Here is a 21,182-nt window from a genome sequence, read left to right as displayed (position 1 = left end):
GGAATACCCACAGGGACCCTAAAAGTGCTGCCTGGTCTGGTTTCCTCCTCCTTCTGTTCTGTCTCTCTGGGCTGTGTGCACTTCCCCTGCTGCTCTTGTTTTCCCTCTGGCCAGGCACAGGATCCCCAGGGCTCCCTCATGATGTGATCCCATTTCCAGAGCCCATGGAAGGGCTTGGCTTGGCTGCAATATGACCTTTTTTTTGTTGTTTTTTCCTTAAGGAAATGAAGGGATCAAGTGGCACAACCGTGCAGGAATCTGTCCTGGTTCATTATCATTAAAATTTGTTAACTTCAGTGCACAGAATTCCTGACTTATTTTGAGGGCAAGGAGACAACCCTGAAAAAAAAAGAGAACTAAAAGAGACCCCACACAAAAACAGAGGGGAAAGAAATCCCCATCAAACTGCCTGAAGATATTTTCATTAGCTGCTGCAAGTAGGCACTGGCACTCCAAGGACACCCACTGTAAGGAAAGCTGATGTGAGTGGTACATGTTTGTTTTTACCTGGAGATGAGAGGATAAAAGGGAATGGAGCATTGAAATGGGGAAACATGACAGGCACAGTGCACAAAACCTGACAGCTTGTGGGGAGTCTGACAGAGGAGCTGATGTTCCTGGGAGCAGAGGATGGGGGGGATTTGTCTGGCAAAACCTGTAGGGATGCAGAAACACTTCAGATCTCATTTGAAGATCCCTGAATATTTTGCAAATGGTAACAGTCTGGCTTTGCCCACCCCTGTTAATGCAGAGGGGTTTCACTGATTCTTAATTAAGTGGTAGGGTGTGAGTATGTTGTATATTAATAGCATGCTTGTCTCCAGAAGCCTGCAGAGGTTTTGTAGTAAGAATGGGGTTTGAAACATCAATCCCTGTTTATTTATAAGGGTGCAGCACACAAGGAGTTAACAGAAGGAAAATTTTCATTTCCTAGAGGGAGCTGTGAACATGACTTCAAACAAATCTGTGCCCAGCTGTAACAAGTGCCTGAATACTTCTTCTGTACCTGCTGGAAGATTGTGATCTCTGTTTAAACAAAAGATCTCTTCTTTTTGATCCCTCTATTTATCCTCCTTTCAATGAAGGATTTTCAGCTCATTTAATTAGAAGCTGCTCTCTAAGAAATTATTGGGACACCACAGCTTAACATTATAACTTTGAGCAATGATAACAAACTCCCTCAAGGAAATTGACTGAAAGGCACTTCTTAAAATACATGTTATCATCAATCATTGCCATCAACAGGTGAAATTCTCATGTTCTGGCGTCATCTTTTTATCTAATACAACAAGTTATCTCTTTCCTTTTGGTTTAGTAAGGAAACAAGGTTTATGAATTCACTGCCTCTTTGTTCCTCTAAACTTTGGGTTTATTAGCTATTTTCAGTGAAATTTGGTAAAGACATAGTGGCATCAGAGAGATTCTCTGTTAACACTTCTGCAGAAGCTGGGCAGGAGAAGAAATCCAGCCTGGGCTGGTGGGAGGTGTCCCTGCCCGTGCAGGGGATGGGAGGGAGGGGATTTTTCAGGTCCCTTCCCACCCAAACCATGCTGGGATGGATTCTGTGCTGCCTTTTGTTCCCAGGCACCAGCCCATCTGCACGAGGCAGATTGATGGGGGCTCATGAAGGAGCAGTTCCTGTGGATAACAAGACAAAGAGCATTTTGAAGCAGATATGACATATTTCTGCTGCTGTTACCTCCGTAGAGGAATCCTACCTTGCCAAATTGGTGTCTGCTATTGCTCTGTGTCTTCTTATCTCTGGAATATTCCCATTTCCTCCCTTTGGTCATCCCTGAGTTTGAAGCTGTCCTTTGTGGAACTCCTGCATAAAGTCAGGGGAAATTTGCTTCTGATTTTGGTGAGAAAAAAGACCTGAGGACAGTGAGAAATTATAGGATTCCAATTTTGTCATGCATCAGGGCTGTGTGGAGCCCAGCCCACCGAGGGAAAGCAGAAAGACAAAGCAAGAGATGACTGGAAAGCAAATCCTGCTCAGGTATTGCAGCTCCACGGGAAGCAGGATTTAAGTCTGAATGTTCTACCAGACAATTAAATCCAAGCCTTGTGAAATCTGCATGCACTTACAGAAGGCTACTGATCACCCTGAGACAAAGCTTTTGTGGAAACTGCTGAAGGTGCAGACATCCTGGGAATGTTTAAAGATCTGAAATCCTTGGGGATGCTGGCATCTCAAACCCCTGAGTCCTTCAGCTTTACAGGGGAGAAATCCAGCAGCAATTCTGCAGTTTATTTCACCCTAAGGAAAGGAGGAGAAAATAAGCTTTTCCAGCTGCCATTCCCTTTTGTGGGGTAGATCAGGTGCTTCCCAGGAACAACCTCAGAGCAAGCCAGCCATCGTTTTCCCTTCATGTCCAGGGCTGGGAGTCTGTTCCAGAACAATCCACAGGCACAGCCCACGCTGCCTTGTTTTATCCTCTTGGTAGAGCACACAGGGCTTTGCTGTCTGGCTGCCTCTGGAGGGATTTCTCTGCTGGCCACGAAGAAATGACTTTGCAAGCGGTGGTTTTATCTCCACCCCGCTGCCTCTCGTTTTCTTTGGCTCCAGGATTTCTCCTGCATTGATTCTCTGAGGTTTTTCCTACCTTCCCCCACTCCAAATACTGCGAGCCACTGATGTGACATTGTTTGACATTGTGAAATTTGTTAATGGGTTTTCTGCAAGAGGGGGTTGTTGAAGGCTTTCTGTCTCTTGGTTTTCCTAAAACATCGTGGAGTTCAGGTGCTGCTGGGGCAATGTTTTCAATCAGAGAGAAGCTTTTGATTTTCAGGGCTATAGATGGAGCATTCTGAGTAGCCTTAATCACACACATTAAGGTTTTTTGTGTTTCTTTTGTGTGGTATTTTATGTGCCAACCACTGTAGTCAGACCCATTTCTGAGATTGGAGATGGATCTCATTGCAGAGCTGAGATGAGAAATTTCCATCTTTATGGAAGGTGCAACGAGACCTGGAATATAAGAAAATGGGGCATTTTATTAAATGATGCATTAATGAGGCTTTATATTTTCAGCATAGCACCTGTTTATCCTGCCAGCACTGGAGTCCATGGGTGTAACATTCCCATATTGAATATATGCCTCGTTCCTGCTCTTGTTACAGCCTGATTATTCTGGTGCAAATGCACCACTGCAGGTAGATTCCTTTTTTTTATTGTGGAACAGCCATCTGTGTTTTTAAAGCCTTGATGAGGCTCTGAAAAAGCCAAGCAGCATCAACTGCTTACAATAGCCCAATTTTGATAACTTTAGAATCAGGGCATTCAAAAATAATCTCCAGCAATGAGTGAAACTAGATTGTGTGCTGATTGGCTCTGTGTGTTCTCCTCGAGCATCTTTTTCCCTCTGCTTGCCAAATTTAGGTATTAGATAAAAGATTTTTTTAAATGGTGCCCTAGGCTCCACTTTGGTGGTCTTAATTATTTACTGCCTCCTTGCACACAGCCTTCCCCACTTAAGTAATTGCACTAACAAATTGCAGTATTAAAACGTCTGTCTAAACAATTTGTAGGTGCAGCCTGATATTCAGATGCTTAAAGGGCTGCTCTGAAATCCACAGTTTATTGTGCATGTGAAATTACACTTGAAAAAGAGGAGTGTTCCTGAAAAATCAGGGTCATTTGTGCAAATACACCCAGTGGTTGGAACCAGGGTGATTTGCATAATTATGGAAGAGTGCTGTGCTGGAAGTCAGGTAACTCCATCAGGGGCTGTGATACCTGTCAGGTGGGATTAGGTGTGTTAGAGCCTTTGCCTCTTTAAAAATGCACCTGTAAGTGATGCCTTGTGTTGGTCCTGCCTCTTCCCTGGGATTCAGGGCTGGCTGCAGACATTAATTTTGCACTGGGCACTGCTGTTTCCTCTTATTGCTTTCACTTCTGGCAAGCACTTGAGGTGCCAACCCAGCTGAGGGAAATGAAGGGCCTTGCCTGGGGTGACAGGCAGGGCAGTGACAAACTCAGGCAAGGAACATGGATTTTTGTTTTACCTCAATTACTCCTTTGGAAAAACAGGTCTTTATCCTGTGTCCACGTGAGGGACTAAATCACACAGACTCCATTTTCTTCATGGGGGGAAAAGCCCATTCTTTATTCACAAAACTCCTTTTTATGCAGTTTTACAGACTCCAATTGGTCAGGACCTTTCTTGCCAATTACTTTATTGGTCAGTAACAAATTTTGTTATTCTGGATTGATTGGTCACTCAAACCCCCAGTGTGTACCTGCAGGAAAAGTTGTTCATGAGAGAGTTGTTTGTGTTTGTTGTGTTTCTATCTAAGGTGTAAAACCAGTTTATACAGGTGTAAGTTGTTTTTTTACCCAGGAATAGATTGTTTTGCTAATGAACTGCTGACACCAGGATTGCTGTGACAGCCCACTGTCCTGCACCCTGCTGGAGGGATGGGCTCCTTCTGGTGTCCACAGGGGTCCCAGGACGAGGCAAGAGATGAGAATCTTGACTCCTGATTTATTATTTTATTATATATATTATATTAAAGAATATGATATATTAAAACTATGCTAAAAGAATAGAAGAAGGGATTTCATCAGAAGGCTGGCAAGGAATAGAAAAGGAGTGATAATAAAATCTTGTGAGTGCTCACAGCCTCGACACAGGGGGCTGTCATTGGTCATCAAGTAAAAACAATTTCACGTGCTGGGTAAACAATTCTCCAGATCACATCCCAAAGTAGCAAAACATGGAGAAGCTGAAGCTTCCCTGCTTCTCAGGAGAAAATATCCCAAGGAAAGGATTTTTCATAAAATATGTCAGTGACAGCCCACTGTCCTGCACCCTGCTGGAGGGATGGGCTCCTTCTGTTGGAGAAGCCTTGGCAGGTGGGATGGAAGCTGAAATGGGAACATCTTCCTGTGCCTGGCTGAAAGTCCTCAACAGCAGAGCCTTCAGCATGCTAAAAATGAGCACAAATGCAGCATGAAATAATGAGAGCTGGTATTTGGGGGAAGAGGGGGGATAATAGCAGCAGAAATTGTGGAGATTTATCTTTAAATTGAAGTATCTTGATCCAGATCTGTGAGTATAGAACCTGTGGCTGTAGAAAAGGGGTGAAGATCTAGCAAGAGCTGGTGGTTTTTTTCATCTGATTTGGTATTCTCAGCAGTGGCAGCTGATGTTGGGAAGCATTTGCATTGCATCTGTCCTTAATGTTCACGACGAGATAACAGAAGCAGAGGGATCTGATCAAAGCACAGCCCTGTGCCTCTCGTTCTGAAAGCAGCAAAACATTCCAGAAAAAAAGAAAAAAAAAAAAAAATAGAGAGAAAGCTCAGGCAGGGGTGTATAGAAGTAAATTCACAGCAGATATGTGATGGCTCAGAGGAGATAGAGCAGGGGAAGGAGGGGAAATGGGAGCTCTGGGTTTCAGCTTTCTGGTCAGGCTGGATATTTCCACTCTGTTTCCACTCAGTTAGAAGGGTTTGTCATCTCTTGCAGGTGAGAGATGCCTGTAAACAGATCAGGGAGGGGAGAGGGAGGGAGGACATGCTCCTGCATTTAGAGTGGGACATCACCAGCACAGGCTGTGTGTGTTTGCAGCCCTTTAGGGAAGCAAAGATGACAGGCAGGGGTAGCAGTCTGTGATTCCTTTGGCCAGCAAATCCATCTTGTACTCCTGAACAACTCTTCCAAGGGTTTCTGGGTAAAGAAGTGGAGAAAAGACCAGTTCAGTTCTAAATTCCTATCTTAGGAATCTAAACTATGTTGATATTTTTAGTATAAATGGGGGTTTCATGCTGGATATTTCCTGTATGGTTCCTCTTTCAGGATAAATACCAAATTACCCACCCAAGTTCAAAGTTGTAGCAGTTTGGTGTTTTGGCATCCCGGGTTTGGTAACAGATTTAATTTGTTTCACAACACCGTGGAGAGAAGACAAAATTCAAAGGATAATTCAAAGAATTCAAAGCCAGCGAAACTAAAACTTATTAATGAGGCAAGTGTCCTTGTGGAGAGCAAAACCTTGCTTTGTCTGGGGAAGGAACTCCTGTTTTCTGAGCTTGTCAGGAGCTGCAGGGCTGAGTGAAAGGAGATGACACCACCCTAGGCACTTCAGTGTTGTCTTTCCAGGCTACTGGAGCTGAGAAAGATTAGACTGGTGCCAAAAATAAAGCACTGCACGGAGAGCCAGGGGGCATCCCTGCATTTCCCAGCCCTGAGGCAGCTTTGTCCAACTGTCTGAGGAAAATCACTTCATGTCTGTGTCTGCTTTCCCCTCTGCAGGCTGGCAGGAGTGCTTTTCCACCTTACTGGGGTGGTGCTTTGATTTCTGGAGGTCTTAACAGGACCAGGGGAAAGTATGCAATAGAGAAAAGTTCTTTTAATTAATATGGCCTCATCAAGAAGGGCCACAGGGAAATGTTATGGCCTCAGGGGGTTTCTGGTGGGATAACTGTGCTTTATTCCTCACAGCTTGTTGGCAAATTCGAGACTGAAAGGTGCAACTTGGCTGGAATCAAGGGAGCTCTCCCAAGAACTGATTTATTCAAACTGTTTAAAAAATGAGATCTTGTGGGGTGGTGGCTGAGAGATTAGGGAATGTTGTGCAGATCAGGCCCGAGGCACACAGCACAGGGCTCCTGAAATGAAATTTCACCTGGGTGGGAGTGGAGGGGAGCCCTTCACCTCCTTACCCGAGGGGGGACAGAAGGAAGGATAAAGTTGGGGTGTTGGTGTTGGGTTGGACTTGGTGATCTTTGAGGTCTCTTCCAGCCTGGTCATTCTGTGAATAAATAAGAGAAACCTGCAGCTGCCTGTTCCAATCAGCCTTTGTTTGCCTTCCCTGACCAAGGAGTGAAATGTAAACTCGTGAGTTGTGTGAGGATGTATAAAGAGCATGCATGCTAGGATAAAACCAGGCTTGAAGCCTTCTGGAAACAGAGTGTGTTCCTCTGTGCTGTGACCATCCCAGCCTGACAGCACCAGCCCTTTGTGGCCATCCCACCTGGGAGGCTCCAGGAAAGGGGCACAGAGCCTTGGGCTGGGCTCAGCTGCAGCCCCTGCCCTGGCACTGCCAGCAAAGGCAGGAAAGGAAACAAAAGGAAATAAATTCATTCCAAAGCCTTTGTGAACACCTTGTGGGGCTGGCACTCCCCCTCGCCTCCCTGCAATAAGGAAAGTCTTTAACTTTTTTAATTGCTTCCATTTTTTTTCTCCTTGATGGTGACATTTCTTCCCCAGGTGGCTCCAATGGTGGTTCATTTATCATTTCTTCCCTTTGCCAAGCCCATGTGACTTTGTTTTCCTTAATTTTATTTAATTGATTATGACTAATTGACTCTTGCTTGAGGGAATTGAGGTTTCTGAGCCTGATCTTAATTTATTTTTGGTGAAGTCTTTTTCTTCCAGTCTGGGCCTGAGCTACAAGGTTATAATTTTAATAAATTTGAATGGAGAGATGCCTTACCACAGGCTCAGTCTATGGCCCTGGAAAGCACTGGAAACTTACCTTAATGTCCATGAACTCTTCTGTCTGCTTTTAATTTCACCATGCCTTGGGTGCAAGCACAGCCAGGTCTCCTGTGAATCAGGATTTTAGATTTTATCTACATAAACTTCCCTTCCCTTCCCTTCCCTTCCCTTCCCTTCCCTTCCCTTCCCTTCCCTTCCCTTCCCTTCCCTTCCCTTCCCTTCCCTTCCCTTCCCTTCCCTTCCCTTCCCTTCCCTTCCCTTCCCTTCCCTTCCCTTCCCTTCCCTTCCCTTCCCATCTCCACAGCACAACAACAGTTTTGCTCTTTTAAAAGGGAACAAAAACAGATTTCCTTGGCAGGGAAAATAATTTCAGTTCAATCTCCAGCATGAGGATAATTATATTTATTTTCTCATGTAAAATACTTGGATCCTTGAGAGAAAATATTGTTTATTTAAGAGATGCATTTAAAAAAAAACTGAGGGTTTTGCTTGCATGATGATGATACCAGAGCATCCCAGGAAGATTTTGTGGTGACAGGGAATTTCTGGATGTGCTCTTCATGTTTGCCCACCTCCCCTCCCCACACAATCTCTGCCATATTTTCTGCTCTGGGTTTTAGAGGACTCCAAGTCATACTTTGATTCTGAACAGATCTTGATGGAACTATAAAAGCAAAGCTGTTTGTTATTTTTGCTTATTATTTATCTCGATGGAGCAGCCAGCAAATCTATTTATTATTTTTGCCATTTTTTGCTTTGTGTGCATGAACCCAAAGGGGAGAGGGGCATTTCTCAGTGGCACAGCCCCATTTCCATTTCCTGTGCCTCCCTCTCTGCTGCTGGTGATCAGCACAGGATCCTCTACAGATTAACAACAAACTGCTGCACATGAAAGCCAAGGGAATCCATTTTATTTTATTTTATTTTATTTAATTTTATTTTATTTTATTTTATTTTATTTTATTTTATTTTATTTTATTTTTTCATTATTTTATTTTGGTTTTTTAAAAATTTTTATTGGTTTCTTTTGGGTTTTATTTTTTATTGTATTTTTATTTTGGTTTTTTTTTTTGTTGTTGTTGTTTTAATTTTTTCATTTATTTTAATTTTAATTTATTTTAATTTTATTTATTTTTTATTTTTGTTTATTTTATATTTTATTTAATTTGTTCTTTATTTTAATTTTCTATTTTATTTAATTTTTTAATTTTATTTTTATTTATTTTATTACTTTTTGATTTTTATTTTTATTGTATTTTTGTTGCTGTTGTTTTTAAAGTTTTTTAATTTATTTTAATTTTTCTATTTTATTTTATTTTATTTTAGTCCAGACGTTGAGCTTGGCCCAAGAGCACCATCTTCTGGCTCTCCATTTCTGAGAGCTGAGCTGAGTTCAGCAGCCAGGGAAGGTGGTGAGGGGAAGTGGAAGCTGCTAAAGCTGTGCCTGGTGGGACATTTGCAGCCATTTCCTATTTAAAAACGCCAAAGCTCTCTCTGAACCATCTTCACTTGCTTTTCCTCAGAGTTCCTTGCAATTCTTGGCTGACTTTGGACACTTCTCTGCATGGCCCTGCAATTCCTGCTGTCCTTGCAGTGAGTTCCCACTCCTGGGCTCTTGTGTCATTATTCTGAATGAATTTTATTCCTCAGAGCTGTTTTCTGACCAGTAAAATCAGGGGATCTCACCCAGAAACACCTCAAGAAGAAATTCCCTCAAGAGCTCATTTTGATCCCATATGAGATTATATCCTTGATGTGAGATTTGTGAGAGGTTTTTGGATGGAACTGATGCTGGTTCAGGTTGGGAGAAACATGATTAAAAACCTGTCTTTAAAAACAGAATGGACATAAGCATTATTTCCAGAAGGATGTCTTTAAAAATTGAATGGATATAAGCATTATTTCCAGAAGGATCTCTTTAAAAACTGAATGGATATCAGCATTATTTCCAGAAGGATCTCTTTAAAAATTGAATGGACATAAGCATTATTTCTAGAAGGATCTCTTTTGAGTCAAAACCAGGGGGGAACATTAAATGCCGTGTTAAAGCATTGCTCAGCTCACGTTCATGCCAGTGAAATCTTCATTTATTCATGTTCCTGTTCCCAGCACAGACACTGCACGCTGTCCTAGCAAGGCTAAATAGGACTGAGCTTTCCAGGGTTTGTTTTTCCTCAGGTGAAACTGGAGAATTTGGCATGGCAGCCCTTCGGGGTGGCTTTTTGGAAGCCTTTGGGCACTGCTACGAGCACATATCATCTCATGGGAAGAGACAAAATGGAGAATTCCTTTTGGAAACACTTGGAGACCTCCAGTGCTGCAGTTATCACTCCCTGTCTGACTGGCACAGCTGCAGAGACAGAATTACAAGATTTTATCACATGAATCTCATTAGGAAATGCCCACTGAAGGCTTTTCAAAGAGGTTTTTTACAAAGCTCCCTCTCCCTGACAATGCCTCCACCATGTTTCTGAACAAGGTCAATGAGAACGACATCCATCCTTTTTTTCTCTCTGTGTTTTTTGGTTTTTTTCCTTTGTAGCTCCCCTCAACAAACCAATATTTCCCTACCATGAGCCTGGAGGAATGGTGCTCAAGTTGAACATGGAGAACATTGTTCAGCAGGACTCATTCTGGGTCTTGCTTGGAAGAGCAGCGCTTCAGTTTCACAATGGCTGAAATACATTTCAGTTTAGAGACAGGAGTGACTTACTTAAATCCATATTTGGATCCTGAAGATATCCCTAGAGATATCTGGAAATAGATTTAGCCTACACCAGACCCCTGAAGTGTGTGAATATTGAGGTTATTTTAACCCCTTTTCTTTTGCCATCTTGAAATACCTTTCCCTATTCGTTTTTCTTCAGGGTGCCCAGGATTTGGAGAGATATGGAGTTACTGGTAAAAGGGAGGTAAAACAAGGATTTTGTCTGGATGCCACACAGCCTGGAGGCCTCAGGAAATGAAATCATGGCAGGGAGTAGTTTGTCTTGGAGGCAGGGTGAAGGACCATGGGTGACCTCTGTCCTCACAGATCTGCTGCTTCTCTCCACATTATTTCCAACTGTGCAATTGTGTGGCAAAAGTACGTGTGTTCCTCGTGATGAGAGTGTTTACAGGAGCAGCATTTAGGATGCTTCAAAACCTGAGATCATTTAATCTGCTAATTTTAGAGCTGTTCCCTCCTCCCTTCCATGCAAACCTGGTGTTAGCAATTGTAAATTGGCTCCAGCTTCGACTCAGAGAATTTAAAACAGTATGAGACTGATTTTTTAAAAGAAGGAATTATTCTTTTCCTCTGTGTTGCCTTTCATGCAGACATATTCTGCACGGTGGGCAGTAAGCACATCTCAGAGTAAAGCTCCTCAAAAGGTCCCAGCTTCCACCTGAAGGAAATTTGGGGAAATGCAAAAGGGGTCTCAGGAAATGATGGTTTTGTCAGGAAAATTAATCCACAAACACCAGAGGTTTGTGTCCAAAAAAGGAGACAGAGGAGTCCTTTCTGGCTTTATTCCAATAAAGGGAGAGGCCATGGGGCATCCCCTGGGGTCTCTCCAAGTTTTGGAGGGCTCAGCCTCCCTTTTATCCCACATTTCCCTTCTCTCTTTCCCCATTTCTGAGGTGCTTGAGAGGCTCAGACTTCCCAGAACAACTGATACCAAAAATTCCCCTCTAATGTGCCACCCTCCTTTTTAATTTTCAATTCTTATGGAATTTTGGGGTTTTCCCCATTGTTTCTTGCACTGATTGGCCAAAGAGTCAAAACAACTCACATGAAACCAACGAAATAATCACCTGTGGGTAAACAATCTCCAAACACATTCCACGTGTGAGCACAACACAGGAGAAGCAAATCAGATAATTATTGTTTTCCTTTTTCTCTGAGGCTTCTCAGCTTCCCAGGAGTAAAACCCTGGGCGAAGGGATTTTTCCAGGAAATGTGAGTGGCACACTGCTGCTGTCAGGATCCACCTGCTGCAGGAGCTGGGGACTCAGCACATGTCAGACCTCTGCTCCGTGTTTGTCCTTTTGCCAAAACATTTCGTGCTGGGGAAAGCTCTCAGCTCCTAGTGCTGGAGAAATGTCTCTTCTGTAGTACAGCTGCTCTGGGACATTCCTCTTCCTCTTGTTTTCTCACCAGTCTCTCTCAGATCTGGTTTTTAATGAGGTTTCTTGCTCCGGAGAGCTGCCACAGAGGGCCATTGGTCTGAACCTCCAGAAGAATGCATTAATAATTCCAGCCCATTATCCTTCATCCCCCTCCCACCCAGGCTGCTGCCCACACCAACTTACTCCCATCCTTTTAGCTACTTATTCCTCCCTAACTACCTTTTCTTCCCCTCTGCTTTTTCTCTTTTTCCCTCTACCTCCCCCTCTTATTGCAAACACCACCTGTCTGCTCTGCCTGCCTTTTCCATCGGGCTCCACAGGGAATGCTGCTGCTGCTGCCATGGGGACCCAACAAGGAACAGCAAACAGCTGGCAGAATTTGGGTAACTGCTCACCAGCCCTGAGCCCTGCTTCCAGCTCAGAAGGGATTTTGGCAAGGGGGGTTTCTCAGCAGGGTTGTTCATGCCCCAGCACTGCAGACCTCACAGCAGCAGGGAGCAGCTCAGGGAGCTCAGAAAGCACTGGCCATAAAACAAATATTCCTGGTCAAGGCTTTCTGCCTGTGTCAGCCCCTCTGCTGTGGGGCAGAGCATGCTGTCATCTCGAGCAGGGCAGCTCTGGGCTTGAGAGAGGCTGGTAATGGGAGAAGTTCTGTGTTTGTGGCCAATTTCTGAAGAGTTCATCGACAATTATTGCTCTGCTCTGGCACCATTCATTTCTTAGCAGTCTGCAGTGGTGAGAACATGCTAAAGCCATTCCTGACTTTCTGGTGAGGATGTTTCCATTTCTGACACCCCAGTGGAGAACCTTTGGCTCTGCTTCTTGTCTCCACCACCCCCTGTGCCCCTCACTCTGCAGCAAACCTGCCTGCCCACCCTTTTTCCTTTTTCTCCCTTGCATCTTCCTGTCCCACTGGTGTTCATTTTCCTGGAACAAACCCTGCAAAGATAAAGCAGGCAGGAACAGCAGCTTTAGTTTGGGTGGGTCAGGGGAAGGCAGAGCTTTGCCATGGCTGTGGCACAGGGCTGGCAGGGCAGCCAGCTCTCCTGACTTTGGCAGTGAATCCTGAGGGATTTATCCTGCAGGGACCCCAATTAGCAGCACTTCAGCCCGAGGAGATCAGCTCCAGGCTGCTGAATTCCTGTCATATCCTCTGAAAGGCCAGCCCCAGCCTGTCCTTGCTGGATTGGGTATGAATGGGCCCAGGAAAGGTGAACTATTCTGTATTCTATTACTTATCCCCTTGGGCAGTGCAGCCTTCCCCTGTAAAGTTGAACTTTAAATATGATAGTTATTAAGGCTTGTCCAGGTTGGAGATTTAGCTCATATAAATTCTGACAGGAACAAATGACTCTAAATTGTGACCAAATCTTTCTTTCTCCCCGTTCTCTTGCCCTTCCAGGTCTGCTGCTCAAAGAGGAAACCAAATCAGGACAGCTCAGGAAGATAAACAGCTGCTTTAAAACAAAGTTATCCAGATCTCTTCCTAATAGAAAAAAATCACTGCAACGTGCCATGCTGCAGCTGGAAGCAAGACGTTTGTGACAGATCCTTTTCTACTTGAAATTGGCTTTTAAAGCAGGTAGCAAGTGGAGCATGGCAAGCTGCATGCAGAGCTCAGGGGAGAGGGGGACATGGTGGAATTCAGTTTCCTGGGTCAAAGCTCCAGCAGATAACACACGAAATGTTGATGGAAAAGCAGGTAGACCAAGGCAGATCAGTGAAACGGGTCTGGGAATTAGGACACCAGGCAGGAGGGAGTCTGGGAATTATTTCTGATTTCCCCACTTGCTGTGCCCCCCCTTTTTCTTTTCCCCGTTCATCCCGAAGAGCAGCAGCTGTGGGTACTGCAAAATGGGATTAATGTAAGGTTTACTTGGCTCAGAGAGCTGCAGAGGAACTGAAACCCAGGGCAGGGCTGGCAGTGTGATTTTGGGCTGGGAGGGTGGCTGGCACCAGCCCAGCCCTTCTCCTGAGCCAGGCTCTGTGGCCAGGCTGGTGCCCACGGCAGCCCCAGCCCTGCCCCTGCCTGGGCTGGCCCTGCAGAGCTCATTCAGCTCAATTAAATTAGCTCAGAGAGAGCCCTCGTGTTACATAATGCAGCTTTCTTACCTGTTCCAGGGCTGCTCTCAAGGACTGTGTGTTCAGCATCCCGCCTGCCAGGGCTCTGAGCTCACCGGGATCTGCAGGAAGTCAGGAAATGCAATTTCAGCCAGGCTGAAACAACGTGTCCTTTGCCTGCAGATGATGGTTGTGTCCTCTGACTCCAGATGATGGTTGTGTCCTTTGACTCCAGATGATGGTTGTGTCCTGTGACTCCAGATAATGCTGCTCTGCTCCGGGCAATGGTCCCTGTAAAAACCCTGGGTGATGCTGCAGAGAGGAGAGAATAAAATCAACCTGTCGGAACCCAGGACATCCCTCTGGCTGCCCTGGAGGACTGGAGACCCTGGCAAGGGCTCAGAGACCTTGGCACAGAGCCCAAGATCCCTGTGCCTTGGGTTTTGACCCTTGGAGCAAATTACCACCTTTACATGAAGAATTACAAGTCAAGAGAGTTTAAGCAGAATAATAGTTAGCTTCTCACGGGGTGAAAAATAGATTTTTTGGGGTTTTTAGAATGTGTGTTCAAGAGGCAAGATGGAGGGATCTGGGCGTGTTCTGTCTTTCTCCTCCTTCTTCTTGGCCTCCATCTTCTGCTGGATTGGTTTAAGGTAGAAGCTCAGTGTCTAAAACAGGTGATGGGTATTGGGAAGTTATGGTAAATATTGCAGTTTGTAGTATAAACAGCCAACACCACCCCGAGGGCAGGGACTGTGCCACCACCCAACCTGCTGGGCAGATCTCAGCAGCTCAGAGAGAGAATGTCACAGATAACAGAAAATAGACAAGCTTGAAAACCAGAGGTGAAGAATCTCAACTTCTTCTTTGGTCGTGGGGCTGGGAAAAAAGAGACTTTGGAACACCTCAGGAGCCATTCCAGCAACACAAAACCCACCACCAACCCGTCCTGTGCCGAGTGATAAAACCTCCTGCCCATGGCTGCCCTGCTGTCGTTTGCCCTTCTGATGCCTTTCACAGAGGATCTGGAGACATTTTCCAGGCGTTAGTTAATTAATCTCCATAACATCCCTGTGAATGAGGTGACTTATCTGCTGTTCTACAGACGTGTGAGCTGAGACGAGCAGAGGTTAAGTGTCTTCCCCAAAGTTAAGCAGTGAATTAGAGGGGAATGCTGAGAGGGAAATGAAGGGCCACAATCCTGTCCAACAGCACCCTGGCTGCCCAAGAAAGCTGCCTTCCCTCTGCACCCTGTCCTGCTGGACAGGAAAGCGGTGGAGCTCAAATGTTCCTTGCAAAGCATGAGCTCATTAGCAAGTGTTTTACCTGTAACTTCAGCTCCTGCCAGGGGTCCGTGGGTATTGTGGTAGATTGTGCTGTGTAAAACAGTGATTTCTTATTTAAGGCCAATTAAATCTTTCTCACGAGGGAGTAGAATTGAGTTTAAAGACACCAACTGCATGTGTATATTCTGACATGAAAGCATTAACACCTCAAACTGAAATGAATTTTCTTTTTTTTTTTTTTTGAAAGGCTTCCAGGTTTGCCAGTATAGGCTCTCTTGTTCCTGAGAGAAATTGATTTCCTACAAATGTTCAGCAGGATTTTTTTTATTATACTTCCCCCCCACCCTATCAGAAGAAGGAATTACTGATTTGCTTCGTATCTCAGCAGACATGGTTTATATTTGCAGCTTCTGACAAGCTGGGGAAAGGCAGTAAGTATTCAAACCCTGTCCCACCCAGTATTGCCTGTCCAGATCAATAAATGCAACAGGAAGGGCAGCACTCTTGTGGAGAGCTGCAGTTACAGTTGCCACCTGCTTTTTGGCAAGTCCTCCATTTACTGGCATAAAGCCCACTCGTCTCTGAAATGCTCCAGCTGCTGCTGCTCCCTTCTATTTCAATAAGGTGTTCAAAAAGCTCCAGCTGTTCCTGCAGGAGCGGCTCAGAGGAGAGGATCAATCCACAGGCACGACGTGAGTGTGGCCCCACACACACCCCTGGTGGCTCTGGTGATCAACACTGACACGCTGGATCTGGCAGCTCTGATGGAAGCAATCTACTGCCAGATGGTGGAGGAATGGAGAGGAGGGAGCACAGAGGGATCCTCCACCTGCAAATCCACCCTCAGTGGCACCCAGGAGAGGCACATCCAGCTCCTGCATCCTGTCTTTTGTCCGTGGCAAACCCAGCAGAGGTCACCAGTTCCTCTCCCACTAGGGAAAAAAAGCATCCATGGCCTCATTCCAACCCACAGCAAATTACCTTTGTTCTCCCAATTAATTTCCCCTTCTGCTCAGTGTGTGGCACGTGTGTAATTAGCTCCAGAAAGGCAGAAATGTTATTTCAAAAAACCGTTTGAAATGTCCCAAAGAGGCATTGCAGCAGGTTTCACCCAGTGTTCCTTTATCTCCATTCCCACTCTAATTACCAATGAGCCTCCTCCTTTAATGCTGTTTTATGGAGCTCTTCTTTTCTTCCCTGTTGCTATTAGAAAGTTGCTGATGTGGAAAAAAAAAAAGAGGGAAAGTGTCATGAGAAGAATCATGGCAGACTGAGCTCACTTTGAAAAACCCCTACTGAAAACTGATGTGGAGGCTTGCTTTTTTTTTCTTTTTTTCTTTTTTTTTTTTTTTTTTGGCATGAAACCCCAAAACCCTGAGGGACAGGGGTGAATTCTCAGCAGGAGAACATTGACTCTGCCATTCCTTTTTGGCTTTGCTTGGAAAAACAGGAGCAGCATGAAGGGTGGAACACCATCCCCCTTGATCACTTGTTCTGTCAGGAGACAGTGCAGCTGTAAAAGCACAACACAAATTTGATTTTCACTGTAATCAGAAATCGTACTCATCCCGTGTTTGTCAAGACAAAGTTTGAAATTCCAGTGAATAAAGGAAGGCAGGAGGCTGTTATCATCCAGAAGTGAGATAACAGCGTGATCTGTGGCTCTTCTGTGCATTCCCTGTCTCCCCACCCCTGGAGTTATGGGTCTTTCATATTCCAAGCTGTCACCTGAGCAGGGAGGAGGAGGAGGAGATCAGCCACACACCCATCCATCCCACCCCTCCCATGGTGCCAGCCCTCCAGAATAAAGGATTTATTCTGATTCTGCCTGGTGGAAGTGAGCTGGTGTTGATTTGTGCTGGGATAATGAAATACAAGAGGGTTTTAAAATTTATTTATTTTTTTCAGTGGAACAAAAAGATGATACAGGTTCTTGATTTGCTTGGAAAGAAGCTGGGAGCTGTCATTGCTGAAAGAAGCATTCCCTGCCTATTTTTGTATGACAAAGTGGACCAGAAATGCTGCTCCCAGTTTGGTCACCAACACAATCTCATTGCTGATCTCCTGACTGATTAATACTTAAATCATCAAATTTTCAGTAAATGAAATCCCTTCTGATTGTTGTCTGTATCCAGAGTCGATGTTCAGCCTAGTCCTGGCTTGGAGCTCTGCTCAGTTCTAACACCAGGGGGAATTTGGCTGCAGTCTGACCCCAAAAAGCAGCACAGGGCACATCCACAGGGCTGCTGCCAGTGAAATGTGCCTGAGAGTCACTGCCCTCAGCAAAGACAGCTGGAAAAAGGGGAGCACACCAGGAGGAGACTGGCTGGGACAAAAATTTGGGGAGACAGATTCCATACCCAACCTACAGCTGGGCTGCTGAGCCTGGGAGCCACCCTGGCCATCAGAGAGCTGACTCCAGGGGAGCTGAGCACCTCATGAGCACCAGGAGCAGATCTGAGCACCTAATGAACAACATGAGCAGGGATCTGAGCACCAGGAGCAGGGATCTGAGCACCTCATGAGCACCAGGGGCAGGATCTGAGCACCTAATGAACAACATGAGCAGGGATCTGAGCATCAGGAGCAGGGATCTGAGCATCTCATGACCACCAGGAGAAGATCTGAGCACCTAACAAGCACCAGGAGCAGGGATCTGAGCACCTCATGAGCACCAGGGGCAGGATCTGAGCACCTAATGAATAACATGAGCAGGATCTGAGCATCTCATGAGCACCAGGAGCAGGGATCTGAGCATCTCATGACCACCAGGAGAAGATCTGAGCACCTAACAAGCACCAGGAGCTGAGATCTGAACACCTAATGAACAACATGAGCAGGAATCTGAGCGCCAGGAGGAGATCTGAGCACCTGGTGAACACCAAGAGCAGATCTGAGCATCCCACAAGCACCAGCAGCAGATCTGAGCACCAGGAGCAGGGATTTGAGCATCCCACAAGCACCAGGAGCAGATCTGAGCACCAGGAGCAGATCTGAGCATCCCACGAGCGCCAGGAGCAGATCTGAGCAGGGATCTCAGCTGTATTTCAATTCCAGAGCTCCCCCAGCCCCGAGCTGCCTTCATTGCAGAGGGGACAGTGCCATCTACAGCCCCGACTCAGCCTGGCTGTGGGATTCTGTCAGAAACAAAAGGATTTGGTGCATTTATGGATTTAGGCTCGTGCTGACAGCGCCTTCTGAGCCCTCCTGTGAGCTCTGCCTGGTGCTGAGCACACTGCCAGTAAATCATGGGCAGCACCAGTGCAGCCACACAGGCAATGTAGGAGTCACACCATCCCAGCCACTCCCTTCCATGGTTTTGTGGCATTTTGAAGAACATTTGACAGAGCTCACAGAAAATGCCAGATCTTTATCCAAATCACTTCTATTTCTATCAGGTTTTTGGGCTGTTCTGCAGGTGTGGTGCTCTTGAACTCTGAGAGATCTGTGAGTGATTCTGGCAGATATTGTGGCTGTCAAACTTCCCAGTTACAGTCACGGCTGTTCTGAGAGAGGAAGGGAACACAGAATCCACCCAAGGGGCCAAAATCCCACAGCAAATGCAGATTGATGCTAAACTCAAACAGACACTGAGGATTTCTATCGCTAATTAATGAAATAGTGCTGGCCTGGGTGGTTTTAGAGGCTGTACTCACCTGTCATCCACAGGAGAAATGGGTGAGATTTGCTCTGTTTGTGTAACTTGGGAGGTTTCTGGGAGTTTTTTCCTGGGAGAGGAAGTTTGGCCCTGTTTTGTTCCAAAATTCAGGGTTAGGTTGGGCCTGGCCCATGTGATCCCTTCAGAAGAGAATCAATTCCAGCAGCTACACCTGAAAAGTGGCAAAATCAAAGCAATGGCTAAAGGAAATTTGTGTGCTTTAAGTTTGCTCCTAAAAATCTGGAATAATTTCATTCTGAAGCTCCAGCTCTAGTAAACTCCTGTAATAGAAATGTAGCACCAATCTTCTCAAAAACCACCATATTTCTGCTCCTAAATCTATAGAAATATCTCCTGTGTTAGCAAGGATTTTGCCACTCAGCTGACAATTCAGCTCTAGGCAGTGGAGCACAGTGGGAATCAAATCAGATCACATCACCACAGGAGGAGGATTGAACATGGTAATGGGTAAGATGGACTGGTGTTTAAATAGTAAGAGATATTTGGGGGAAGATTAAAGGATTTTTAGTCATGGGTCCAAATTCCTTGGTTAAATAAAATTTCTAGTGACATTTGTGCAACAATCCTGGGGAATTACACTGTGTGTGTTCAGTTTGTGATAAAGTTTAACCTGCAGGATCTCCTACAAAGTACAAGAGCCATTTTTATCATTAAAAAGTCGGCCTGCTTGACCTCTTCTCACTGGTTCTGGTCCTTGACCTTGGCATGTAGCATCCAAAGCCCAAAGAATCACAGGATCAGCATCATCCCTGAGGATGGTCAGGCTGGAGTGCTCCAGGATCACAAACCCACTGGGATTTCTATGACAGCCTCTGTGAGAGTTAAACTAAACCTGACCTCATGGCAGAGTTATTCTCTGGAGCACACTGAGGGGCAGCTGCCTTCTCCAGGTACTTTCTGGGTTTTTTTTCTATTATTTTAAAGATAAAATTAGAGCAAACAAAGCTAGGAACCCCTGCTGTGGTGAGCTTGTGGCTACCAACTGCCCCCATAACAAAAACAATCAGGTTTTGAGTTGGCTGGCATTGTGTGGCCACACTTTTCCCATCCTTAAAGAAAATCCCCAGTAATTATACATTTTTGCTGCGCTTTGAGTGCTCCTTCACCCATCACCCTGGAGCTGCAGATGCTGTTTGCAGTGCCCCGGGGTGCAGCATTTATCATCCCAGTCCTTGCAGCGAGGCCGTGTGCCCTGAACCCTCCCTCCCTCCGAGAGCTGAAACACTCTCTCTTTATCTCCAAACAACAATTTTTCTACTCAGGCTCACTTCATGTATGCTAACCTTAGTGTAAACAATTTTTAATTCTTTTTTTTTCCTAGACAAAGTCCCTCAGGAAAACTTTCTGCTTGATTTTTGAGGAGCTGCCCAAATCTGCTCTTCTCAGGAATCAGCCCCATTCAGCAGGGTTTGAGGCAGCCCTGCTGCAGACACAGAAAAGGTTGTGGTGGTTGTGCCACTGTGTTTATACACACAGTGTCTGGGACAGGAAAAGGTGATGAATCACTTTATGGGCTTATTATTTTTATGCTTTTTAAAATTTATTTTATCATTCTTTATTTCTTTATTTAAATTTTAAGTTAAAATTAAAATTAAATATTTTTATTTAATTTTAAATTAAAATTGAAATGAAATAAATTGAAATCATATATAATCATTAACATTACTATTTATTATTATCTATTATATTTTCTATTTTATTATTAATTATATATAATAATATGCTATATGAGCATATAATGTTTTTATATATTAAATGTTTGTTTTTATTATTTATTATTTATTATTTATTATTTATTATTTATTATTTATTATTTATTATTTATTATTTATTATTTATGTTTTAAATAAATATATAATTTATATTATATTCTATATAAATATAGATTATAAAGATATTTATAATATATAATATAAAATAGATTATTTAATGTAGATTTTTTATTTATAGAAATATTATATTTATAAATTTTATTATATAGAATATATATTATATCTATAAATATATTTTTTCTTATTACTATATCTGTTTAAACAGTTAATTAATAAAGCATTAATGACACAAGCATGGCAGCCCCATTGCCTGCCAGCTAAATCCCTACAAATGAACCTCTCCATGAGTTTCCCTCCTTCCTCTGCCAGGGCTGGGAATGCAGAATCATTCACCTGGGGAGGAGCAGAGCCCGGGGCTGGGGCAGGGCTGCAAACCCTGCACAGTGACCCCATCCCTGGCTCCTGCTCCTCCAGGCAGAGAGGAGAAGAGGAGAATGAGCAGGAAAAAGAGGAGAATAAGCAGAAAAGAGTGAAAGAGGAGAATGAGCAGAAAAGAGCAAAAGAAGAGAATGAGCAGAATAAAGAGGAGAATTAGCAGAAAAAAGAGGAGAATGAGTGGAAATCCCTGGCAGCCTCAGGGGCTGACCCCAGGGTTCCTGTCACCACACAGGCTGCTGGTGACACATCAGCTTGAAGAGATTTCCTTGATGCCTGACAACTTTTAACAGTCCTGGCGCCTCCATCCTCCCTGTGGAGCTCTGCACTCATCTGGTACTGTGTTAAATAATCATTTTTTTCCAGGTATAAAACATGGGGTTCCAATGGG

The sequence above is a fragment of the Fringilla coelebs genome (genome assembly GCF_963513975.1).
Source record: "Fringilla coelebs genome assembly, chromosome: 14".
NCBI lineage: Eukaryota > Metazoa > Chordata > Aves > Passeriformes > Fringillidae > Fringilla > Fringilla coelebs.
Note: the sequence above shows the minus strand (reverse complement) of the source record.